The 26,846-nt window shown below is 50.4% G+C and overlaps 1 long non-coding RNA gene across 2 annotated transcripts; it reads right to left on the reverse strand.

Moving 5' to 3' along the window:
* Nucleotides 1-436: 436 nt before the first annotated feature.
* LOC307197829 lies at nt 437-25,818 on the reverse strand. 2 transcript variants are annotated; one of them, XR_013831515.1, is made up of 5 exons: nt 23,048-25,818; nt 22,209-22,341; nt 8,186-8,221; nt 6,657-7,717; nt 437-1,800 (listed from the first exon to the last, which is right to left on the reverse strand). It is a non-coding gene; the product is annotated as an uncharacterized lncRNA (long non-coding RNA). The 2 variants fall into 2 exon arrangements; XR_013831516.1 differs by lacking the exon at nt 437-1,800 and adding an exon at nt 3,974-5,558.
* Nucleotides 25,819-26,846: the final 1,028 nt, after the last annotated feature.

Raw genomic sequence — 26,846 nt, forward strand, 5'->3', positions numbered from 1 at the left:
GACCACATCAGCTGAACAGCATCAGTCATGTAATTGGGGTCTGATCCCCAAAGCAATGGGAACCACTGAGGGGCTGTAAGCAGAATGGCAACATGCAGACCCACATATCGGAATTAGGATCACTGGCTGTCGGGCAGAGCCTGAATCCGAAAGGGGTCTGCGTGACCATCGGAGGCCAGCTAGGAAACTCGTAGACCAGGCCAGGGGCTGAACTAGGGAGATGGGGAGAAGTTAAGGGAGTCAAGCAATATTTATCTCAGACAAAGACGTTTACAGACGCATTGCTGGCGGGAATGGAGAACGCTGCAGCCCCTCTAGAAAGCAGTTTGGTGGAAAACATACGATCATCTGATTCAGCGATTCCACTTTTCGGTCTATACCCACGAGAATTGAAAGCAGGGTCTTTATTTGTTTTTAAATAAATTTGTTTATTTATTTTTGGCTGCGTTGGGTTTTCATTGCTGCATGCGGGCTTTCTCTAGTTGCAGCGAGCGGGGGGCTATTCTTCGTTTCCGTGCATGGGCTTCTCATTGAGGTGGCTTCTCTTGTTGTGGAGCACGGGCTCTAGGCACGCGGGCTTCAGTAGTTGCAGCACGTGGGCTCAGTAGTTGTGGCTCGCGGGCTCTAGAGTGCAGGCTCAGTAGTTGTGGTGCAGGGGCTTAGTTGCTCTGCGGTACGTGGGATCTTCCCAGAACAGGGCTCGAACCCGTGTCCCCCGCACTGGCAGGTGGATTCCTAACCACTGCACCACCAGGGAAGTCCCGAAAGCAGGGTCTTGAAATGACATCTGTACACTCACGTTCATAGCAGCGTTATTCACAATATGCAAAAGATGGAAACAAGCCAAGGGTCCACCGACATGTCTGATGGGACATTATTCAGCCTTAAAAACAAAGGAAATTCTGACACCTGCTACAACGTGGATGAATCCTGGAGACATGGGGCTAAGAGAAATCAACTGGTCATGAAAAGAGAGGTCCTGTATGATTCCGCTTATGTGGGGTCCCTAGGGGAGTCAAGTTCATAGAGACAAAAAGTAGAAGGGTGGTTACTTCCCAGAGGGACGGGGAATGAATGGGGAGTGAGTGTTTAATGGGGACAGAGCTTCCGTTTCGCAAGATGAAAAAGTTTTGGAGATGACGATGGCTGCACGATAATGTGAATGTACTTGACGCTACCGAACTGCACACTTAAAATAGTTAAGATTGTAAATTTTGGGTTACGTGTCTTTTACCACAATTTTTTCTTTAAAGAGAGAGATTTACATAAAACCTCCAAAGTTCTTTCCTCTGGCTCATCTGGGGTGACTTCTCTCTTGTTAATGACAGGTCTGTTTGAGAACAAGAGGGATATATGTGCTTCCACGGCCCTCAGGCTTGACGATATTAAACGTGAAGACTTCTGCGCAGACTGACAGACCTGGACAGTTCTTTTCCCGACCAGCAAGAACCTGTATGTGACAATGGTAGGAGCTCCCAGGGCTGACTCACGATGACCCTGCAATCCTAGACACCCACTGAACCTTGCAAGTTCCTTTCCTCTTAAACAGCAAGCCTTCGATACACTGACAGCTTCAACGGAGAGGTCCAGAAAGAGGGCAATAAAAAGCCATTATAGAACCAGAATCGGAGAAAGTGAATTCTTCTCACACTCTCTTGGGTCTAGAGGGTCTGCTAAAGCTGCTTCACGATGCATCCGCTCAAAAAAGGAAAAAGAAAAAGTTTGCGAGGGAGAACCCAGTCGACTGCTGGGAGCCCACGACACCCAGGCTCTTACCCTGATGGAAGCCTCTGGAGCTGGCTGCAGGAACAAAAAGGAACAAAATTAACTACAAGACACTAAACCATTTACAAGAAAAACACACCGTATTGGGGGGTGACGATGAAGGCCATGTTAAAAAGAGGCCATGAAATATCTGGAAAAACAATCCATTAAAAACAAACACATGTGGGACTTCCCTGGTGACGCAGTGGTTAGGAATTTGTCTGCCAATGCAAGGGACACGGGTTCGAGCCCTGGTGCAGGAAGATCCCACATGTCGCGGAGCAACTAAGCCCGTGCGCCACAACTACTGAGCCTGTGCTCTAGAGCCCTCAAGCCACAACTATTGAGCCCGCGTGCCTAGAGCCCGTGCTCTGCAGCAAGAGAAGCAACCGCAATGCGAAGCCCGCGCACCACACGAAGAGTAGACCCTGCTTGCCGCAACTAAAGAAAGTCCGTGTGCAGCAACAAAGACCCAACACAGCCAAAAAAAAAAAAAAAAAAAAAGATAATTGAAGTCTTAAAAACAAAACAAAACAAAAACACATGAACAGATCCTTCACTAAAGGTATAGGCGTGAAAAACAAGCCCAGGAAAAGATGCTCAACATCATTCGTTGTTAGGAAGCAGGATAAAACCACGCTGGGATTTCTGTGAAAACTGATGAGAAGGTCTGGAGTTCTCCCACATGGCTCGCAGAAGTCAAGACGGTACTGCCACTTTGGAAAAGTCTGGCCGTTTCTCATACAGTTCAACTACCTTACCGAATGACCTGCAACCCCATCACTAGCTCTTTATCCAAGTGAAATGAAAACTTGTGTGGACACAAAAACTTGTACATGATTATCTGTAGTGGCTTTTTTCCTAAAGACCCCAAACTCGACAACCCAACAATCCAAACGCACCTCGCTAGGGGAATAGAAAACAAACTTAGGCACAACCGTACGACGGAACATCACGCAGCACTGAAAAGGAGCAAAGGACGCGTACAGAGAACACCACGGAGGACCCCAAGCGCATCCTGTATGCTTTCATTTGTACGACATCTATAGAGGCAGAAACAGATGAGCGATTCCGGGGGCTGGAGGTCTGGGAGAGGCTAGCTACAAAACGACATGTGGGAATCCTGGGTGGGAGGTGACGGTTGTGGTGGTGATTATATGACCCCACGTATTTGTCAAAAGTAGCAGAACTGTACACAGAAAAAGTGAATTTTACTCCATGTACCTTTTACTCTATGTACATTTAATATAAAATTAATATATATATATATATATATATATATACACATCTCTAGAGAGTTTGTGATTTTAGACCCAAAACAAGGATTAAGGGCCATGTCGTCCAATTCAGAAGCTGCTAGTCACATCTGGCTATCTACACTTACACTCTAACGAAAATGAAATAAAATGAAACCCTTCCTTGTGAAACGCGGCACGAGCCACATTCCAAGAGCTGGATCTGGAGACCCACGTGGCCAATGGCTGCTGTACTGAACAGCGCAGATGAAGAAAGTTCCCATAACTGCAGAAAGTTCTGGACGGTGCTGCTCTGGGGGCGGGGTGTGGCTGGGCTGCGTCTGCCCCCTCCTCCCTTCATCCTCCAAAGTCAGGGAATCACACCAACGTGGTCCGGGCAGAGCCGTACGAGACCTCCGCAAAAAGCGCCGATGGGGTCACCCTCCTGCCCTGAGCCGAAGGGGTCCTCGCTTGGCCTGCTGTTCCCCATCCCAAGACAGGGGCCCGGTGGAAACCCCTCCACCTGGTCCTGGCTGGGCCTGAAGGTGGGCAGATGGGCTGGGAAGCCTCAGAATCTGAAAGCGGCGGGTCCACACTCGCAGCTTCGAGGGCCTGAAGCTCGAGGTGCATCTGGCAAATGAGCGATGAGCCCAGAGCGTTCTCTGTGCTTTCAGCGTCCCCTTCCTCTTCCTGTCTGCTGAATGTCACTTCCTGCTGCTTCTATATCCTTCTGGATCCTCTCTGCATCCCCAGTGCTGCTTCCTGTCTGCTCACTGAGTCCCTGGGGCGTTACATCACACAGTGATGGGCCTCTGACCACTCCCGACAAGGACCGCATTTTTGTATCACTACAGAAGATAGAGACAGACAGACAGAATGATCCTCCAAGAAACTTCCTCACCCATCTGAGGCCCCCAAAACCTGAGAGAGACATGGCCCCTGTGTCCTCAGCTCACTTGGAACAGGTGGGCTTGTTTTTCTTTTCAGCCTCCCCTGGCCACCCTGTCATTTAGAACCGATCTTATTTCTTAAACGCTAATTCAGGAAAAGACATGTCTGACTTCGACACCACAGGAAACTTGTTCAAACAAAGCCAGGGTGAAAACTACTCTTGACAGAACACTCGGGTGTTGGCGCTCAGGAAAAAAAAAAAGATGTTCTGTGTGTTACTCATCCGTGGCTGTGTAACAGCAAACGGTTCCAAAACGTAGCAGCTGAAACCAATCAACGTGTACCATCTCACAGTGTCTGTGCGTCGGGAATTTGGGGGTGACCCAGTGGGGTGGTCCTGGCTCGGGGTCGCTCGTGAGACGCTGGCAGGGCTGCGTCTTCCAGACGTTCGCCTGAGCCTGGAGGATTCTCCATGTCAAGACAAAGCGGAATGAAGGTGCTGGGGGAGGGGCGCCAGCCCCACCGCTAACCAGCTCTGTGCCCTCGAACAAGTTACTTGGCCACTGGGCCTCAGTTTCCTCTGCTGTGAAATGGGCTTAGGGCTGTTGGAGGACACTGAGTCACTCCTGTGACCTCAACAAATGCAGAGTGTTTTGTAAAAATAGACTTGGAAATAAGGAAAGCAAGGCTCTTAGCCCGAGGGCCAGCTCCGCAGAAGCCCCCAGAAGCTGCTCAGCCAGGCAAGCCTCACAGAGAATAGAAAGAACGCGCGATGCCTGTTTTCCTCCCCTGATGGAAGGAAGCTCAAGGGGATTTGGTTTCTTCCTGATCTTTACTGTGAAAACCTGGCAGGGCTTCGAGTGGTAAAACTCATGGCAGTGTCAGGGCCCCCAGGACGGGCCCCCAGGGGTGTGTGATCTGTCCACCCAGCCCTGGGTCCCCCCCACCGTTTCCTGTTCTCTGGCTTCGTGCATCGTGACTCTGCATTCGTCCGTCTGTCCAAACAACCTAGGGCGGCGGTTTGCCCTGTGACCTCACCGCTCTGGCAGATCTAAGACGAGTTTTGATTCTTCAGCTCGTCTAGCTTTTTTCTTGCGTGGCTGGGAGTGGTGTGTCATGGACCAATGTAAGCTCCGTGCGTGCAGGAATGGAAACAGAGGTCATTCCAAGCAGTAATTCAGCAGCTCTGTTTCTGCTTCTCCGCAAAGGTTTTTGTGCTGTTATTTCCACCACAAACAGGCTCAATCCTCTAAGCGCTCAGGGGCCCGCTCTTCTGGAGAGACATCCGATGGGCTGCATAAGTCACCTTTGTACCCGGTGAACAGGTCCCGCCAGGTTTTTAAATCAGCGGCTTGAAGTCAGGCCCTCCGAGTGCCCAGTCAGTGGTGTCATCCCAGCGGAGGGTCCCCACTGCAGACAAAACCAGCCCCTGACTGATGAGCCACTGGGGTTGTGCCCTCGGCGGGAGCCTTTGCTGCAACCCTGAGGATGCAGCTGGGCAGAAGCGACGGTCCTTCTAAGGCTTCACGACCCAGAATACACGCAGAACCCCCAGGGGGATAATTTATAGCCGCTTTATCATTTATAGCTCTTGAGCACTGGAAGTGGGACCCAGCCAAAGTGAGATGTGCTGTCCGTGTAAAACACACGACACACCAATTTCAAAGACTAGTTAAAAAAAAGAAAGGGCAAAAGGTTATTCATAGCATTTTATATATTTATATTGGTTATAGTTTGAAACGATAATTTTTTGGATATATTGGGTTAAATAAAATGTACTACCCAGATTAATTTCACCTGTTTCTTTTTACCATTTTAATGCAGTTACTGGAAAATAAAAAATTACCTCTGTGCCGCACATTTGTGGCTTATATTATACTTCTATCAGACGGGACTGTTATAGACCAAGGTAACTCTTTTGTCCCAACAGATGTTTCTGTCTCAATTATGACGGTGCTCTGAGTTTGTGTTTTAGCAGAGCTCGGGCTGACCCCTGTCAGTCTGGTGTCTTTGTATCATGTGGATTCCTTCCTCTTTGGTTATCAGAGCACTTTGGGGGAGTTTTAATGTCCAAAGGGTCTGTGTTTGTGGCTGGATCAGACAAGGGAGGTGGAGAGATTTAAAAGCGCACATCGACCACTTGGTGAGCTTCGCTGTCTCCGCCACTGGGTGCTTCGGTTTTCTGCCACGGAAACCGACTCTGGCCAACTTCAACAAAAAGGGAATGTGTTGGCATGATGCTAGGTTGATCACAGAACTGGAGAAAGCCGAGATCCAGCTTTCAGAAAGGGCTGGAGTCGGAGCAGCCCTGGGGATTTAGCTGCAAAAACCGCAAGGCTGGTCTCCCAGGATGCCCGCGCTGGGATTAACCAACTCCAAGCTTTCCCCTTTCTTGCATCATTCCATAGGAGATTGGAATTCCCAGGAGAAAGCAGCTGACGGGTTTAGGGAGGTTCTGTGCCCAGGCCTGGGCCAAAGGAGGGCAGGCACCAGGCGGGGCCGGCCCTGGAAGGCGTCATGCAGCCCATGCTGTGGGGCTGGCCCGTCCACGAAGCAGTCTGGTTACTGTTAGCAGAAGGGGCGGGGACGCAGAAAAGGCAAACAATAGATGTCCACCTCCTCATTCCAACTGGATTTCGTCAGGGACCCGCCAAGAACTCAGCCAATTCAGCATTTTTTCAAATACTCTTAAGCTCATCTTTTAAAACTTTTAATTGTGGGAACGTTGAACACATAGACAAAAGAAGACAGAATAATACAACATACCTCCATGTACCCAAAACCCAGCTCCAGCGGGGATCCGTATACACAGCCTTGTTTCATCTATAAGCCGCCCAAATCCTCTCGTATTATTTTGAAGCCAATCTCAGGCATTATATCATTTCCTATAATTCAGTGCGTATCCCTAAAAGATAAGAGTTGGTTTTAAAAAAAATCACCACGATAATCCGTGAAAGAATCCTAATCCTGCCTTAACAGTATACAATTTTGGGCCAGTGTTTAGATTTTCATCTTCTCACAACCTTATTGAGGGATAATTTACCTCAATTGAGGTATAATTTACATACCACAAAATTCACACACTGTAACGTACAGTTGGACAAACTTTTGGAGAATTGCACAGTTGTTCAATAACCACCCCAATCCAGTTTCAGAATATTTCTGTCACCCAAAAAGTTCCCTCACGCCCATTTGCGGTCGATTCTCACTCTGACCTTCAGCGTCAGGCAAACACAGATATGCTTTTTTCTCTAGGGTTTTTCCTTTTCTACCTATTTCCCATACACAGAATCACACGCTATGTGGCCTTTTGTGTCTGGTTTCTTACGCAAAGCGCAAGGTTTTGGGGTTCATCCATGTTGCACGGATCAGCAGTTCATCCCTGTTATTGCTGACAATGCTTTGCTGTATGAATATACCACCGTTTAAAAAAAGAAATCAGTCCACAAGTTGAGAGACACACGTGTTGTTTCCAGTTTGGGTTTTAGTAAAACTTCTGCTATAAACTTTTATGCACTACTTGTTGACATGTGTTTTCATTTCACTCCAGTAGATTTACAGGGGTGGAATTGCTGGGTTACACGCCGAATGTATACTTAACTTTTAAAGAAATTACCAGACCGTTTTCCCAAGTGACTGCAGCATTTTATGTTCCCAACAACGAGTGAGGATTCTCTTAATCTCTTTTAGTCCATGTTTTCCCTCCGCCTCCTTTTTTCCCCCTTTCGATTTATTTTTAAAAACGGGGTCACTTGTTCATTAAAGTTTCCCAGAGTCTGTTTCCCACTTTTGCTGGTTGCATCTCATGGAGTCTAAGTTCATCTGAGCTAAAACAAACAAACAAAAACAAGATTAAGCCGCACGTACAGTCAGTACACAAAGTGCAAAGCTTAAAGTTTAAGAGAGTTGGTAGAGATAAATCCCGGTTTTAATTCTGAGCTTCCTAACAGTCCAAAGAAGGAAAGAGGTTTGGTTACAAGAGTCACTGTCCATAGGATGAAAACAAACTGATTGCTCTGAGGAAGCTGGCTTTTTCCTGCCAGAGACGAAAGAGAAATTTCCACCATGATTCCCTCTTCCTTATTAGGGATGTGGTAGGAGTTCGAGGGGCAGCGCCCTGACTGGTGACCCAGCCAGTGCACGACAATGTTCTTTGTCGGGGGATGTCAATGATTAAAAAAAAAAAAAAAAAAGCCAGTAGGCTCCTTTGGGATCTGATGAGGTAACGTAACAAGTCAGACTCCCAATTCCGGGTCAAAAAAGGCAACTTTTAACCACAGAATTCAGGTCCTCACCTGAGTGTCCATCATCCAAGCCCCAGTGCTGTGTTGCTGGGAAGAGAAAGAAACATTGTTATAACATAAAGATAACTCCCAACAAAGTACCTACTATATTAGCTGCCCTTTCGGGTCTGTACCAAACCTCCCCACAAAACACAAAAACACACAAACAAAAACAACCCACTGTCAATTCATCTTTTTTTTTTTTTATTAATTCAGGTAGATTTGATTTACAGTATTGTGTTAGTTTCAGGTGTACAGAATAGTGATTCAATTCTTTTTGATTCTTTTCCATTATAGGTTATTACAAGATATCGAATACAGTTCCCTGTGCACTAAAGTAGGTCCTATGTTGTTTATCTATTTTATATACAGTCCTAATTTATTCTGCCCCCCCCCCCCACCGCTTTCCCCTTTGGTAACCGTAAGTTTGTTTTCTATGTCTGTGAGTCTGTTTCTGTTTTGTAGATAAGCTGATAAGCAGCCTTTAAATGCAGATTGTAAGCACAGTCCTCTGTGCCCATTCTCTCACCCTCAAGTGACAAACGGGCAAGTGTCTGAGATGTAGGGGGACAATGCCCAGCAGATAAGTGGCACCTTCCTGAGGAGGGTGACTTCCTCGACCAGCTTCCCACGCGGTGGTCCTGCCTCTCCCCACGAGGCCACATTTGGCCAGCTTATCTCGGAGGCCCAAGAAGAGACCTCCCCAGTAAAGGAGACGTTTGGCCCTGACCTTGCTTGTTGCAAACCTGGCTTAGATAAACTCACGTCCTTTGCATCCTGTTTTTCTTCTAAGTGTCAGCTGTACATCAGGGTCCATCTCAGCAGTTTTCTCTCCCTCCCTCTTTTCTCACTGCCCACGTCATGCCTTGGGGGTCTCCATGGTGACGAAGGGCACTGGACAAGAGCGACTTTTCACCCCAAGAAACTTGAACATGGAGTTCCTGGCTTACTTGAAGCCTCACTGTTTATTCCAAGTCTGGACTTCCCGGCAGGAGCTAAATAATTTCAATATCTTATATTTTTGTAGCAATTTATAAATGTAAGATGTGAGAGAATGAATTCGAATCCAAGCCCCAGGAGGGCGGGGACCGTCTTTGTTTGCTGTGGCGTCCCAGCACCCGTAACGGAGTTCGTGCGCAAACTGTTGTTTGAATGGATGCATGACTACGAAGGTACAGCCATTCTACGGGATGTCCCTGTGTTTCTACAAAATTTAAAAATAATTCTTTGAGTGCAGAGGGGGTGCAAAACTCAGTTTCTCTCTTGCTGGAGTCCTCCCTCTAACCCGGAGGTGTGCAGAGGCCTAGATGTCCCGCAGGAGGGCTCAGGCCTTTAGCCCACACTGAGCTTTGCTGATACGTCCTTTGACCAAGACCAACGCGCTCAAGGACCCCGCAGCTTTGTGGCCAAATTCAGACACAGCAATTTTTGCAAGGCTGGAGGCCTGGTTTGTGGGGTCCAGCCTTCGCATGTGCGGCCCTGATCCCTTCTTGGGGCTCTCCAAGAGAGCAAGACTTGGGTCCCCGTGGCTCACAGCACCCCGAAATCTGGCACCTTCCTTGATCTTGGTTTGTGACCCCTCCTCTGGGAGGGGCTGGGAGCCACCGCTTCTGGGAACTTTTCTCTCTCCTTCTCCCTCTTCGGAGGCCCTAGTATAACCCCTCGTTGAAAACTTAGGCTTCACTTCTGCAACCCAAGCTCACCTAAAACAAGAGGACGCAAAGCCCGGCTACTTTCAAAAATAAACACAGAGAGGACAAAAATACAAATTTATATATCAGGAAACACCCTGCCGCAGACATTTGAGGAGCCTGTCTTCATGTCTTATCATTTTCAAAGTTGCTGTTGTTTTTTAAAAACATCTGATTTGCTTGCAGAGGCCAACACAGAGGGAGGTGTCATCAGTTCCATTTTACAGGCTGGAGGCTGAGGTTCCAACAGGACTGGTGAGGTGCCCTCGCCTTGCAGAGGTGGGCCTGCAGCCCAGGGTTCTCAGGGTCTTTCCCACCCTCATGAGGGGATTAGAGACTGCTGTCATGGCCACGCAGACTTGAGTCTCATCTAAGCTCCCAGAAGCTGCTAGTGAAACATTAACCAGGCTCGTCCCAGCAGATCTTCCCCTACCAGAACGCCAGCTCTCCCTTCTGGGTCACAATTTACTTTAGTTGACATTTATTGAGCACCTATTGTGTGCCAGGCACTGTGCTGGGAGTCTTAGGTATATTATTTAATTCTCTAAGCAAGCCGGTGAAAGACGTTATTAGCAGCTCCATTCCAACAGGGCCCCAAAGTGAAACTAAGATCTAGAGAAGGGAAATGACTTGCCTGAGGGCACGTTGCTGGTGGGACGGGCTGAACTGAGGCTTAGCTCTCGGGCCATCCGATGCTAAAGCCCCCTCCAGCTCTTGGTACTCCCTGCTCTTTGCAAAGGGATGGAAACAATTAATTGGAGGAGAAGTTACTAAAATACTTAAGCAAAAGCTTTCCCTTTGTACTTTCTACAAAATGCTCTGTAACGCATGCAGATGATACTATGCCTGTGTCCTCAGGTTAATGGAGCTGATGGCATGTGGGTGTGCTGGGTGCATGGACAGGCCCTGGAGTCAGAGCCCCTTAGGGTCCAAATGCAGCTCCAACACTTAGAAAGTGCAGGGCCCTGGGCAAGGCACTTAGTCTCCACGGGTCTCAGTTTCCCCTCTTCACACGAACCTCCAGCCCACAGAAGGGCCGTGCGTCCAGGGCATGGTGCGCAGCCCAGAAGGTAAGCAAGCTCTCCCCACGTGCTACTGAGTGTCAGGATGACCCAGATGCAACTGCCACTCAGAACTGGGCAAACGCGGTCCATCGGTGTTCCTTTCACATGGTTCAACCTACACTTATAATCGAAACTGAAGTTGAGGGTCTTCCCTGGTGGCGAAGTGGTTAAGAATCCGCCTGCCAATGCAGGAGACATGGGTTTGAGCCCTGGTCCGGGAAGATCCCACATGCCACGGAGCAACTAAGCCCGTGCACCACAACTACTGAGCCCACGTGCCACAACTACTGAAGCCCACGCGCCTAGAGCCCGTGCTCTGCAACAAGAGAAGCCACTGCTATGAGAAGCCTGCACAGTGCAACAAAGACCCAACACAGCCAAAAATAAATAAATAAATATAATTAAAAAAAAAAAAAAAGACTTTGCCTTCCAATGCAGGGGGTGTGGGTTCAATCCCTGGTCGGGGAGCTAAGATCCCACATGCCTCGCAGCCAAAAACCGAAACATGACAGAAGCAATATTGTAACAAATTCAATAAAGACTTTAAAAAATGGTCCATATCAAAGAAATCTTAAAAACAAAACAAAACAAAATGGAAGTTGAAACAAATAGGCCCAAGGGTGGGAGTTGAACTGGAAATCTTCAGAGCTCCAAACAGGGAAGAGGATGAAATAAAGACAGTGAGAGAAAACGAAACTGGGCTTTGGTGACTTGTGCGCTGTAGGTAGGAAATGCTCATTTCTCATTCTGCTCCAGGTATATACATTCCTAGTTTTGAAGTCGGAGAAAAGGAAAAAGCAAACGTAGCTTCCCACATCTATGGGGAAACCTGTATCCGAGAGAAGGCAAGGGAATTCAAGAAGCCCTAGCTTTCAGCCCTGCTCCGGCCGTGTGTAAGAAGAGCAGTCGTACTAAACACACACGGCGCTAGGGTGAGGGAAAGCAGAAGAGACGCGGCCTCCTGCTTCGGGTGGACCTTGCGGATACCTAAGCGGCATCTCGTCCCTACGCAGTTTAACCTACCCATGCTTCAAGGGAAAGAACAAGTTGGCTAAGAGAGTCTTACGAAGTTTAAGTTAATCGAAAGATTGAAACTTCAGGACGTGATGTCGCCTCCCTCTTTTTATGTTTTTGTTGCCAAAAAGAACGGGCAGCGAGCTGTTGAGATTCACGTGAGTCAGCGTACTGACTTACCGGCTTTGAAATCCTCCCTAGCAAGAGTAGTAAATGCAAGTACCGAAGGATATTTACAATAAACCTAGGATACGATAATTACCATCTGAGAAAAGCGCCAAATACATATAAGATTTATTAAAAAAGAAAAAAGAAATACAGGACCCAAGATTCCTGAACCCCTCTCAAAAGTAAGAACTGAAAACCCCGATTCCCACTCGTGTAGAGCCTTATTGGACTGTAAACACAGAAAGGAAAATAGAACCTATGTAAAACTGCCACGTCTCCTGTGGCGGGAGGGGTCACTGCCCAGGCCCTCGGCTATAGGATTTAAGTAGCCCCTGAAGATCTGAAACACTGAAGGATGGGCGTGATTCTCCCCTTCGGGCTGCCAGAGAGGAATCACTGTTTGAATGAGGAAAACAGGCAGCGTGCCCTAAGGGAGACCACCGTCAGAGGACCGGCTTCTCATCACAACCCTGATGACAGCCGTGTCTCAGGCAATGCCCGCGGGTAGTTAGTGGTTACAGCCTGGAGTTAAAAGGGCAAAACCACCAGCAGCCTCCCCTATGGCCATTCTGCCCTTTTCCCTAATTTTTCCTGGGATGGTAATGAGCCCAGCTAAAAAACTATATTTCCTGGGACGGTAATGAGCCCAGTTAAAAAACTACATTTCCCATCCTTCCTTGAAGCCAAGTGCGGCCACAAGACATAAGTAGGGTTAATGCATTTGATGAAGACACAGGGTTTAGGACGACCAACTCATTGCCTATACGTTCTGAATTTCAGCCACGAAAACCCTGCATCCCGGGAGACTCCTCAGCCCTGGACAAACTGGGACGGCTGGTCATCGCAGTCGAAGGCTCTGTGAAAGGCGAGATGGCAGATGGCACGTGCCGGCTCCCGTCTGCCCGTCCCCTCTTGATGCACGGGGTGTGGACTCAATCCTAGAGGTGACGATGAATCGACAGACATGAAGACAAGAGCCACCAAGTTATGTTAGCGGCAAGAGCTTGACAGGAAGAACCGTTAACTAGGTCCAAAGCTGTTACAAGCTAACGGAAAGGGTACAAAGAGAACTCTGTCTCTTGGAGGTCGGGACTAAACGAGGTGGATAATTCGGTGGTGGTGATGGGGGCACGACAGGAAGGGCTTGGGATTATGGAGATGTAGGAAGTCAGAGGAGCTGAAACGCTGGTTCCCGAGGCGGGGTGGGCTGGCTGTGCTGGTGGTCCCGAGGGGTCACAGTGAGTCGTTTCCATAGGCGTTCGGAAAGCAGAAGACAAGAAGCTGCTGCTACCCAACGGAACTGACGATGCAGCAGCAGAGAGGCTTTGCTAGAACAGAGTTTATGGGAGTAAGGAGCTGGTGCAGACCTAACGCCGAGGAGCCCTTCTTTCCTTCCCCTTCCCTGCCTCGCAGGCTTGGTCTAGCGCCACCTATTGGCAGATCCTGCCAGGGAGCCGGCTGGCTAAACAGAAGCGCGGTGTGCAGGTCTCAGCCGCAACTCCACAGAGCCCCAGGCTAGGACGATGGGTTTGGGGCTGAGAGGCCGTAACTTAGTAACTGGCACACCTTCCCCGGTCACATCACCTTCCCTTCCCCCCAGGAGGAAACCACGGCACCAACTTTTAAGTTGTTTTCTTGCTTTTCCTTAGAGTTTTATCACATACCCATGCAACCCTGAACGACGTGGCTTGATTTTCCTGTTTTTAAACATTTAATGATTGGAATTAAACTGCCTATGATCTATCCTGTCTGGCTTTTTACAGTCGAATTGGAGATGCACCCATGTTTTGCAGGTGGAGGTAGTTCATTCATCTCCAATGCTTTACTGGATTCCGTTGCGTGAACGGGCCGCACTTTATTCATTCAACTGTCGATGGACATTTTTAGCTACGACTCTGAGGACAGTTCCTGTACGTGTTTCCTGAAGCCCATGAGCACACGTCTCTCCAGGTGGTTCTCAAAGTGTGGCCCCCAGGTCAGCTGCATCAGCGTCATCTGGGAGGGAACTTGTTAAGGATGCAGATCCTGGAGCCCTACCCCACACCTCCTGACTCATTCTGGGAATGGGGCCCAGAAGCCCTCTGGGGGATTGTGACGTCGGCTAACGTTAGAACCACTTTCCTAGGTTACACATCCAGAAGTGGATTTGTGAGTCATCGGACATTTTTCTAGACAATGTTAAACTATTTCCCAAAGTCACTGTACCAATCTGTGCTCCCACCTGTGCTGTCTTAGAGTCCCCATGGCTGTCTGTCTTTGTGACCACTTGGCTGGGTTTTGCCGGTCTGGAAGGTAAAGAGATCTCTCACAGTTTTAACGGGCACTTGGATAACTTCCAGTGAGGGTGAACACCTTTCTCCAAAGCTTCTTGGCCCTTTGTGTGAAGTGCCCATTTCCTCCTATGGGGTTGTCTATTTTTCGTTATCAGTTTGAAGTTCTTTACATATTTGGAGAACTGGTTTTTCTTGGTTATGTTTGTTGCAGGTATCTTCTCTGAGACTGGCCTTCTCACCTCAGTTTTCTCTTTGTTGCCATTCTTTGATGAACAACTTCTTGATTTTAATTATCGCTATTTTGATGATGAATGCTTTTAATGACTTAAGAAATCATTCCCTACCCCAAAATCCTGAAGATGAGCTCCTTTAATGTCTTTTAAAAACTTTGTAGCTTTGCCTTTCACATTTCTTTTTTTTAATAAAGCATTTTTTTAAAAATTTTTATTTATTTTTGGCTGCGTTGGGTCTTTGTTGCTGCACACAGGCTTTTCTCTGGTTGCGGTGAGCAGGGGCTACTCTTCATTGCGGTGCACGGGCTTCTCATCGTGGGGGCTTCTCTTGTTGCGGAGCACGGGCTCTAGGCGCGTGGGCTTCAGTAGTTGTGGCACACGGGCTCAGTAGTTGTGGTGCACGGGCTTGGCTGCTCCGCGGCATGTGAGGTCTTCCCGGACCAGGGCTCGAACCCGTGTCCCCTGCGTTGGCAGGCGGATTCTTAACCACTGCGCCACCAGGGAAGCCCCACATTTAATTCCTGAATCCATCTGCAATTGATTTTTGCATGTGATGTGAGGTAGGGGTTTCATTTCGTTCTCTTTTTCCACGTGAATACCTAGTTTTCTTAGCACCATTGATTGAAAACTACGCCTCTGCAGTGCCACTTCTGCCACCAATTGTTTATGCACGTGGATCTGTGTCCGAGTGCTCTGCTGTTTCACTGGCATATCTGTGTGTACTGGAATGGATGCCGCGCTGTACAGGACACCCTGTCACCTCCTCTGCTGCCGCTCTCCGCACAAGGATCCATCCTCTCAGAGGAGCTCGACGCCCTCGAGCTGAGTTGTTCCTTTGCGCCGATATCGTGACAGCCGGATGAGGTTAACAGCGTTGTCTGTCATTTTGCTTTGGCTCACACGTTTCCGTGGGTGTTTCACGCCCTCTCCCCACACAGCATCCCTGGCTGTTGACACCCTACCCTTCCTCCAAGGCCCCTGCAAGGCCGACACCGCTGATCACCTGCGGCCAGAAGGTGATGGCCAGAAGCCCTTCCTCCTCAGACACACCTGCAGTAGGACGTCTGTGTGAGGTGGCTGGGGCTGCCGTAATAAAGCACCACAGACAGAGTAACTTAAACCACAGAAACATATTATGGCGCAGCTTGGGAGGCCAGAGGTCTGAGATCAGGGTGTCAGCAGCGTCGCGCTTCCCCTGCAGGCTGGAGGGAAGGGTCTGTCCCGGCCTCTCTCCCACCTGCTGGCAGTTCCTTGGCTTGTGGCAGCCTAACTCTAGTGTTCCCAGGGCATCCTCCTGTGTGCCTGTCTGTCTCCACTTTCCCCTTTATATAAGGACACCAGTCATCTTGGATTTGAGGCCCACCCTACTCTGATACAGTTTCATTTTAACTAATTACATCTACGACCACCCTATTCCCAAAGAAGGTCCCATTTCGAGTTACTAGCAGTAGGGTTTCAACAGGTGAATTTCTCAGGGACACAATTCAACTCGTAACAACAACGGATCATCTGAAACCGGGACACTCTGGAGAGTGAACCAGGACCCTCGTGATAATTATCCCAGGATCACGGCTTAGACCGCGAGTGCTGGGGATGGGCCACGATGCGTCGGTTACCCCACGAAGGGGGAGGCCAGGGGATCCCCATCATGCGAAACTTCAGCATCGGCACTGGCTCACGTGGGAGGCTTTGACTGCAAATGACAGGAAGCCCAGCTTGACGTGGCTCCAGCACGGAGCAGGATTATGACCTTACAGACGAGAACTCAGGAGAAAGGGCGGCCCTAGGATGACCGACTCAGTGACTCAGGGATGCCAGGAAGGATGCAGCTTCTGGCCAGCACGGGGCTCCTTTGTCCTTGATGGATCGACTCTTGTGATTTTGAGGTGGCTGCAGGGGCCTGAGGCCCCTCATCTTCCCAAACCAGGATCTGGAGACCGTCTCTGCTTCGTGCATCTCTTTTCTAGGAGCAAACACTTCTCTCAGGACCTCCCTCCCCCAGCCCACTTCCCCTCACGTCTCATTCGCCGAAAAGACACCACATGCCTGTGTTTAAACCACTTCCAGGCAAGGGGTTTGCGACCACCATGCTTTTCTTAGCCTGATCATGGGTTTCTCTTAGGAACTGGGCCCCAGCTCTCCTGAAGCCGATGGAAAGATGGTACAGGACAAGAATCTGGGTTCTCGCGGCAGGAAGAACAGAAGGGTGGAGAGGAGGCCGCTAGGTTGGCAACTACAACGCATTTGCCGCAACAGGAGAGAGAACAGGGTCCCGGAGACCAGCAGCATCTCAGGGACAGGTAGGGGAGGTTTTCACGGCTGGGCACGGCAGCGGAAAGCCAGGAACCATGGATGTTTAAGGCGGTATTCTTTCTAGTACATTTATTAAATGTAATGTTCGGGGAAGTTGGCAGCAGTACCCACGTCTCCTAAGGTGGAAAGTGGGATAATTGAGGTCAGATCGTTTCGTTTATTGCCCTGGTCTGAAATCATTTCACACCGATTTGCTCTGCAATTCAGCGTCACTACAGAGTACCAATGAGGAAAAGGCCATCGGTAACAATGACCGTTACCAAGCAACAAGCAGCCTTGGCAAGAATTAAATAAAAGGAACGTAAATGGACCCGTCAACTCAATCACCAGAAAAAGGCAGCATATGGGAGAAACAGAATAGGAGAAAGCTTTCCCAGTTTCTGTTCAATTTCATTGAGAAAAACTACATGCCACGATGCAACATACGGTCTGCAGAAAATTAGGAAAATATGTATCAGAAAGAAACTAATCACAGGCATGACTTTACCACTGATGGCTTTTAAGAGTTGGGTGCATTTTCTTCAGAATACACACATGCTCAGTTTCCTATCTTGCTTTTTCTACTTCACTTTATACAGTGTGTCCCCACGTTATTAAAAATCCCTAGTGGACATCATGTTAAGTGACTGCATACCACAGGCATTGATCAATTACTCTTTCCAAAACACTATAAATTGGTGCTTTGGAAGGACGGCACAGGGGAAAGGAGGTGAGTTGAGAACCTAAGCGCCAGCCCTTCCTCACTGTTCTCCTTGTAAGCCCAACTGGCCCGAGGCAGGGGAACGCAATCAGACTCACAGGTTGAAACTGCCCTGGAGACTTTCCGGACCACCCAGTTCCAGGAACTGACCTGGGGACTTTCCACCCGGCCCAGCCTTCCTGCCTTTCGAGGGGCGGGACTAACAGTCCCCCACGATACCCGAAAAGACCACCAAATAAAGAATAACCTGCGCCCTCCCGGATTCGCCACACCCCTTTCCCTTCTTCCCCTATAAATTCTGCCCAAACCCTCGTCCGGGCGCGACTTCTCTGGCCCCTTTCTCTCAGACCAGTGAACTTTGCCCGGGAGCGTTCCCAACGAAAGCTTGTTTAAGCTCTCCTCCGTCTTTGGTGCCGTTCCTTACACTCTCGTGCTGAGTTCTGACGTTAGGTCAAAGGTGCGGCATCTTGCTAATCTCCAGTTTGGGAAAAATAAAAACCTGTGCTGGGGACGGGGTGGGAGGGAGGTCTCTGAATTCTGTGGTGGCAGCCCATGCATTGCTTTGTGCTGCAAACCGTAAAGCCAGTACACAAAACGTTCCAATGATTAGTGGCATCTATATATATATTTTTAAGGTCAGCCGTCAAGGGCCTCAGCACTTCCTGGAATCACAGTGAGTGGGCCTTCAGCTGTACCTTAAATTTCCTACCTTGACTGGTGTGATGGCTCCTTCGGAAGCTCTGTAGAGCTATTATTATAATCATCTCTCCTGTTAGAGGGTCATTTTATTTAATTTAAAAAAAAAAAAAACCCTCACGATAGCGAAGCTGCAGAAGTACTTTTTAACCGCCATGCTGGCAATGTCCCCCGCTGCGCGATTACAGCGCGAGCCAGGCAGGATCACCCGCGTTCTAGTCATTTAACCCGTTAACCTCTGAGGCACGAGCAGGCATCACCATCGCAAATCAGGTCGCAGAATCTGCCTCTCAGGTGTTTCTTTCTGAGAAGAGCGCTGCTCACCCTCTTGGGTTGGAGCAGTGCGTTGGTGGTGTCATGTGAGACTGTGCTCCCCTGGTCTCCCGGGCGGCAGCACGTGAGAAGCACCCTCCCCCGCGTCCCAAAGTGTGTTCTCATACATTATTCAAGAGGCCAAGTTCAGGCGAAGGAGCGTGGACTCTGGAGCAAGACAGACCTGGGTTTAAATCCTAGGTTTCCGCTAAGTGGCCCGTTCTCGTGACTAGACCAGGGCAGCTGCTTGGCCCCCGGGAGCCCTGGTGTTCTCACCTGTAAAACAGGAAAATAATACAAGCTCCACGGAACCCAGAACTCAGCAAGGGCTCAGGACTGGACGAAAATGGCTAGTGGGAGGCTTCTGTGCTCAGAGCCCAAGGTCGTGTTCAAGGTGAGACTGGCACGCACAGGGAGGCCGTATCCCGGGCAGGCCAAAATCTGTACCGTGAATCACACCCCTGCCTTGCGAGGCCCAGGATGATGCTTTTTCAATAAACTGCTGTCTCTTTATTCATCTGATTTTCCAAGCTCATGCTCTGCGTTGCTTTTGGACGGACTTCTGCCCTCAAATCTAAATGGATGACATGCCGATGCTCTTTGAGCCAGCTTTTTTTCTTTCCTTTTTTTCCTTCAAATTAAATTTTAACAAAGAGAACTTGCCTGTACTCAGAGGCATAAATGTCTAAGACTGTTGCTCCTGCTGCCTGATAGGGGCCCAGCACCTGAATAAAAAGGCCATTTCTCTCTGTAACAGGACAATTCAGACACAGACACGGGACCAGAGATAACATGCCCCCTGGTCCCTGGGGGGATGAGGGCTTGCTGGGGAAATGCCTGCCTGGTGTTCTGGCCTGGGCCTTCTGTTTAAGAAGAAAAGCCAGGGCTTCCCTGGTGGAGCAGTGGTTGAGAGTCCGCCTGCCCATGCAGGGGACGCGGGTTCGTGCCCCGGTCCGGGAAGATCCCACAGGCCGCGGAGCGGCTGGGCCCGTGAGCCATGGCCACTGAGCCTGCGCGTCCGGAGCCTGTGCTCCGCAACGGGAGAGGCCACAACAGGGAGAGGCCCGCGTACCGCAAAAAAAAAAAAAAAAGAGAGAAGCCAAACTTCCTATTTATAGATGAACGAGTAATGCATATCAGTTATTGGTTAAGGCAGGACAACAACATGGGAAAAAAATAGACAAAGGGGTTGAGGTTCAAGGTTATGTCGGAGAAAGAAAGCAGACGGGATTTTTGTTTCATCTCTCCCATCCTCCTAGTATGCGTCTACTTTTAAAAAATACCATTTAATTGGGTCTTGTTGGTTTCTAAAACAAAACAAGGCAGGGGCTGCGTGCAGGTGAGACCCCTCGCTGGCCATCCCTGCACAGCCTTTTGGGAGCACAGGTGCCACCGGCTGAGGTCCAGACCCCTCTCCAGGCGGCTCCTGTTTGTGTGTGTGTGGGTCCGGGAGGCCCCGGCAGGCGTCCTGTTAGTGTTACGCTGGTGAGAGGGGCTGGGGACTCTCGCTGCTCAGCTCTTTCTCTCTCTCTACAAAGCTCTGCCTGCTTAGAAAAGAGGTTTTGTTCAACTCCTTTTTTGGCCTCGGAGGCACCAAAGGGAGTGATTAATAGGGAACCACCTCGAGGTTTCGATAGGCCACAGCTAGAGCTCCAGGGCCTCGGGGGTCTTTGTTCCCCGGGCTTGCGCTTCGGGTGGGCCCAGGGGGCGGTGGCTGGGCCTCGCCAAGCGCTAGGGCCCGCTGGGGCCTGGAGACCAGGGTTTCTCTTGTGAAATCCAGCCGACAGGAGGCAGGGCTGGAGACGGACATGCCGATTCCCGGGGGCAGGGTGCAAGGAGGGCTCCTCGGTGGAGGCGGCATGGCGGTCTGGCCTCCAGGCCTGGGGACAGGGACGCGGCACTGGGCCAGGCTCGGCTAAGCTGTGGGCAGGCTGAACGGGGCTCCTGTGACCACACAAAAGCAAGGCAGGCTTGGGACACAAGCGGAAGGTGACCAGGCACAGGGCGGGGAGTGAGGGGGCGGGTTAAACAGAAAGGAAAGCAGCCTGGCCTGCCCAGGCCTGGAAACCATTGTCCCTGCGGCGAGGGGGCACATGGCTGGATGCTTCCTGGGGTTGCATTTGTCCCCGCGGTGGAGCAAGGGGATTAGAAGGTTCTCCTGTGGAGGTTTGCCTTCCTCAGGCCCCAGGCCCCTTCCCTTCATTCATTTGACAACTGCCAGGCCCCCATTAGGACGGGAGCATCCTTGCAAACTCAAGCCGGGCGCCTGGCAGCATCTGTGGAGACTGTGCCCGGCCCTGACCACGTTCGCAGGCGCAACGCAGAGGGGAAACGATGACATGGCTGATGGCGACCTCCCTGTAGCACGGAAGTGTTTCACAGCATGTTTTCAGAGAAGATAGAGCATGGTTGATGCGGGGAGTGTCTTAGTCAGCTCGGCTGCTGTAACAAAGACACCATGGACTGGAGGGGCTTAAGCAACAGACATTTATTTCTGACAGTCTGGAGGCTGGGAAGCTCAAGAGCAAGGTGTCAGCTGATCAGATGTCTGGTGAGAGCTTGCCTTCTCTCCGTGTCCTCACGTTGCATGGTGAGAATGAGAAAAATTGCTCTTGTGTCTTTTCTTATAAGGGCACTAACCCCATCCACGAGGACTCCACCCTCATGACCTGGTTACCTCCCAAAGGCCCCATCACACTGGGGATTAGTGTTTCAACAAATGAATGATGGGGGTGTGTGCGAATAAACATTCAGTCCACAGCGGGGAGTAAGGCTACCTGGGTGTGAGCCCTGGCCCTGCTCCTTATAAGTCACGTGGCCTCGTGCAAGAGGCATGGCCTCTATTTCAGCGTCCTCAGCTGTAAAGTGGGGGTTTGTTGTGGCTGAACTGCATTTTCTCCAAATTCGTATGTTGATGGCCTGAGCCCCAGTGCCTCAGAGCGTGATCTTATCTGCAGACTGGCCTTTACAGAGGTGAGTAAGGCAAAGTGAGGGCACAACATGGACCCTAATCCCATGGGACTGGTGCCCTTATACGAAGAGGAGGTCAGGACACAGACACGCACAGAGGGATGACCATGTAGAGACACAGGGAGAAGACGGCCATCTCCCAGCCAAGGAGAGAGGCCTCAGAGGAAACCACTGTTGATCTCAAACTTGCAGCCTCCAGAATTGTGAGAAAATAAGTGACTGTTGTCTAAGTCGCCCCATCTGTGGCATTTATTATAGCCGCCTGAACTAAGATGGGGTGATAACAGTACCTGCCTCCCCCCAAGGCCGTTCTGAGCATGAAGTGATGGAATACCTGGGGAGCAGCTGCAGGCGGCATGTCGCACGCCACAAAGGGCTTCAGCCCTGAAAACATGCCACCCCTGTGCCATGCCCGCCCACGTCTAGGCAGAGCTGCAGACACAGCATCCAATGGCCACTGTCCCTCGTCCCCATCCCCGTGTACGGACCTGGTTAATGGCTTTACATGGCGAATGAATCAGGATGCGGGTTCAGCCCATCAGGCACCACAAAACCCAACTCAGGATGGTCTGAACAATGCCGAAGCGTGTCAGTCACATACCTGGGATCTCGGTACAGATGGAATTTCGGTGTGGCTTGACCCAGGGCTCCAGCTTCCTCGGTTGATGATGACGCCGGAAGCCTGATGGTTGCAGCGTCCCAGGCTCTGCACTGCTCATCCTCTGTCACCGCCCCTGGAGGGGAAAGGCCATTTCTTCTCACGGCTGCCTCGTAGAAGATGGGAGCCCTTCTCTGGAAACTCCTACCAAATGCCTGTTTCAATTGGACGCCTGATCTTTCCTGAATGGCTCAGGGAATGGCAGACGGTGACTCAGAATCATTTGCTGGCAGGTCACCCTGTGTGGTGTAGACTCAACCGGACCCACCCCAGAGCTGGGGTCAGCACCTCTTGCCCCTTGATGGCTCTGTAACGGGTGAGGGCTACAGGAATGCTGGCCACTTAACCATGTGGTCCACTGAAAGGGGCCATCTCACCACCTCCTGACGCTGTCCCACAAGGCAGGGACCACTGTCATCTCCAATTTAAAGGTAAGGAAACAGAAGCTCGTGGACACAGGTAGGCAGGAGGTAAAAACTCAGGCACTGGAATCCAGCTCTCAACCTCAGACCCGCTTTGCAGTGTAGACAGGCCACAGAGTCAGGGCAGTGAGATCACAGGGGCAAACAAACCCACTAAAACCCACTGCCAACCTTCCTCAGAGTCAGACTACCCGAGAGCATTCTGGTGCAGTTATTTCCTGCTATTTTTATGGTACTTAATTTCCTCCCCAACCTTTAAAAATTGAGACATGTAACTCACATACAAAAAGACGCATACGTGCAGTGCTGCAAAACAAAGGACCACAAGTTTAGCAGCTAAAATGTACACACATTGCCAACCTTGGCGTCTGTGGGGCAGCAGTCCCGGTATACTGCTCAGCTGGTCTTCTGCTCAGGGTCCCACGTGGCCACGATTGAGGTGCTGGCCCAGCTTCTTCTGGGCTGCTGGTTGCCCTCAGGTCCCAGAAGCTCCATGGTTCCCTGCCAAGCGTCCTTCTCTGGGGCCGTTCACAACATGGCTGTTTGCTCCCGAGAGGCCAGCGGGAGAGTCTGTCTCCAGTTGTCATGGGGTCCTGGGAGTGATGGGCGTGACATCCAACTCCCTTTACATACGATGCGACCCACAGGGAAGGGATGACATCACAGTCCTTTCACCAAATTCTACTGATTAGAAGCACATCGCAGGCCCCGCCTACACTCATGGGGAGGTGATGATACAGGGCATTGACTCATGGGGGGGGCAGGGGTGTTTCACCTTCCCGTGTGTCTAAGTTTAACCCAGAAACAGAACATCGCCTACCCTCCCAGAAGCCTGGCTTACCCACCCCCAGGTCCACTGAGAGGTTAGACCAGTGTGGAGTTAGAGCCAGTTAGAGCTGATTGTTAAATATTCAGGAATTCCATGAGCTAGCGGTTAAACACAGATGTTATAAAAAATTGAATTATATAAACTTAGAGTGAAATCAATTCTATCAAAAACAAGGTCTCAAAACTCACCACTTCATGATTACTTTACTAAAACCCGTGCTTTTGAGGTTACTCACATCTCTTGTACCTGTATGGTGGAAATACTTTCCCTAACTCTGCATTCAAGGTATTTCAAGTTGGTTCAGATACTCCCAAGTTGGCCATTAGAGAAATAGTTACACTGGGGAACTCTGAAAATGCTACAATTCAGAGATTGAAGGCCAAGTGAGGCCCTTGCTCAAGTGAAGAATGGCTTTTACATTTTTAAAGGTTGATAAAATATAAAACAAAGACTATGTGCCAGAGACCACTGGTGTCCAGCAAATATGTATCTGGCCCTTTGTAGAAAACATTTCCCAACCCCTAGCCTAATAATGGAGAAAATTAACAGTGCAGCTAAACTTAAAATTGTGTCCAGTTTTTAGCCATTATATTATGACTGGCACAAAACATTCGTCCGGTACTGGAAAAATGATCCAATACAGCAAAGAAGTTGCTCACATCACTGATGAATAAAGATCTATATCTTTTTGGTTCATTTCTGTCTCACTCATTGATGTGATTAAATCAACCAAAGTTTGTATCACATATTACACTTAATGACAATAAATTTATTGGAAAAACAGTGGGTTGGGAGACAACTCAATTTGATAGATTATGATTGAATTTTAACCATAGGTTGGCCATGGATACAAGAGTTCAGCAAAAATAAGCAATGGCAACATCTGAGGATCAAATGGCTCCAGGGAATTTACAAGAAAGAGTACTGTGTTTTACCATTTTTGGTAGGCTGTGTACTGCACATGCTTTTTACTAGTTAAAATTCATAATAAATGTGTCTACATATGTACTCCTCCCCCTACCAGCTGTTAAACATGTACCATCAGCCTGAACTGTGGGCGAGATACTTCCTGATTTCCTTTATAATTTAACCACTTTTAGGTTTCCTCTTACCTAGGTGTGGCCCATCTTCCTTAGGACCTGTGGCAATGTCTGGTACATACTAGGTATTTTAAAAATACGGAAGTGGGTAAACTTCTGAGAAACACTAATTTTACACAGCAACCAGCAGTGGCAATGCAACTGTGAGCCTTTAAGATAAAATGGCAGAAAAAAAGGGGGAACGTTTCTTTGCTTTTCAATCTCTATAAGGCCCTGCTCAAATCTGTTTTTGTTTTTTTTTGCGGTACGTGGGCCTCTCACTGTTGTGGCCTCTCCCGTTGCGGAGCACAGGCTCCGGACGCTCAGGCTCCGCGGCATGTGGGATCCTCCCAGACCGGGGCACGAACCCGCGTCCCCTGCATCAGCAGGCGGACTCCCAACCACTGCGCCACCAGGGAAGCCCACAAAGGTTTGTTTTTTTTAAGGCACTTTTCAAATCTTTTTATACTTAACGGAATAAAGTCAAAGGACAAAAAAAAAAAAAAAAAGGCAACAGCCGTAACAGTGACTACCACAGACTCCTTGCTTACTGCGGGCCCAAAGGTGTTTCTCACGTAGAATCCCATAATTCACCCTCCGTTCATTTATTTTACTAAGCATTGTACAGCGCGCCTATAGGAAACCAGCGGTGTCCGCCCTCCGGGAACTTAAACTCAGGCTGGGGAGGAGCAGCCGGCCTGCAGCACCCCCCCGGCCCGCGCGGATGCCCCCAACGCGCGTCACAGCCCGGCTGCCGTGCACGTCCGGCCGCGGGCCCCACTTGCGCGGGGCACGGTCTCAAGCCTCCGCCAGCCCCGCACGTGTGCCCCCGGAGGCTCGCCCCGCCCCGCCCCCTTGGGGACCGGGGCGCCGCGGACCCGCAGCCGTCACGAGGACGCAACGGACCTACGCCCCGCTCCAGCGCAGACCGGAAGGCGCGTCGTGACGCGTTGTGCGCAGGCGCGACATGCAGCGCAGAGCACCTGGCCGCCGCTAGGAGGCGCTGGGGCCGCCAGCGCCTTGGGGGAGGGGAGGCCGCCGCGCCGGGACCGGACCACGTGCGCACCACGTGGCGCCCCCTGCAGCCCCGGACTTTGGTAGGGTCGCCGGACCGGCCACGCCGCGCAGCCAGCAGCCCGCAAAGGCGAAGGGCTGGGTCTCCCCGCCGGCGCCCCCGTTGACCTCTGACCTCTAATCTCACTACCGTTAGGGTCACCCCTTGCCGGTGGCCGCGCGGTGTGTTTATAAACAGAACTCCCGGCGGGGCCAAAACCCCGGATCGCGGATTCACGCCCGGGGGAGCGGAGCTTTCCGTGCCGTTTGCCTTCTGCGCACGCGTCCTGCGGGGCGCCGGCCGGTTCCTCCTGCTTTTGCGCACTGGCGGGCGGGGCGGGCCGCCGCGCCGGGCGGGGTCGCGCTGCCGGGAAGGGGCTGGCGGCGGCCGGGAAGAGCTGGATGAGGCGGCTGCAGCCCTGCCCCCGGCCCTGCCCGGTCCTTCCCCACCCTTCCTGGCTGTGTGACCTGGGCAGGCCGCCTGCCTGCTCTGAGCCGGGTCCTCGCCTGAACGGCGGGTGGTGGTCGCACAAGTGAAATACTGACCTTCCCTGGCTGTGTCCTTGGCCCGTGCTGACCCCTCGGGGCAGTGTCGCCTGGCCCTGAAGCGAGCCTTAAACATTTCCGTCCACCCGTGTTGACGAGTGGGTGAACAAAATGTGGTATCTACCCGCAGTGGAATACTATTCAGCCTTAAAAAGCAACGGAGTAAAATTTGTGTTATGCATATATATATATATATATATATATATATATATATATATATATATATATATTTTTTTTTTTTTTTTTTTTTTTTTTTTTTTTTTTGCGGTCCGCGGGCCTTTCACTGTTGTGGCCTCTCCCGTTGCGGAGCACAGGCTCCGGACACGCAGGCTCAGCGGCCACGGCTCACAGGCCCAGCCGCTCCGCGGCATGTGGGATCTTCCCGGACCGGGGCACGGACCCATGTCCCCTGCACTGGCAGGCGGACTCAACCACTGCGCCACCAGGGAAACCCTGTGTTATGCATATTTTAACCACAGTATGACATGTGCTGTATAACATGGGTGGATCTGGAAGAATACTCCAGACACAGAATGACACGTGCTGTATGATTCCACTTACAGACATCTCTGGAATAGGCAGATTCACAAGTAGCCAGGGGCTGGGGAGGGGACCAGGGAGTATTGATAGGGACAGAGTCTCAGTTTGCGAG

Source organism: Stenella coeruleoalba, assembly GCF_951394435.1.
Source record: "Stenella coeruleoalba genome assembly, chromosome: 15".
NCBI classification, from domain to species: Eukaryota; Metazoa; Chordata; class Mammalia; order Artiodactyla; family Delphinidae; genus Stenella; species Stenella coeruleoalba.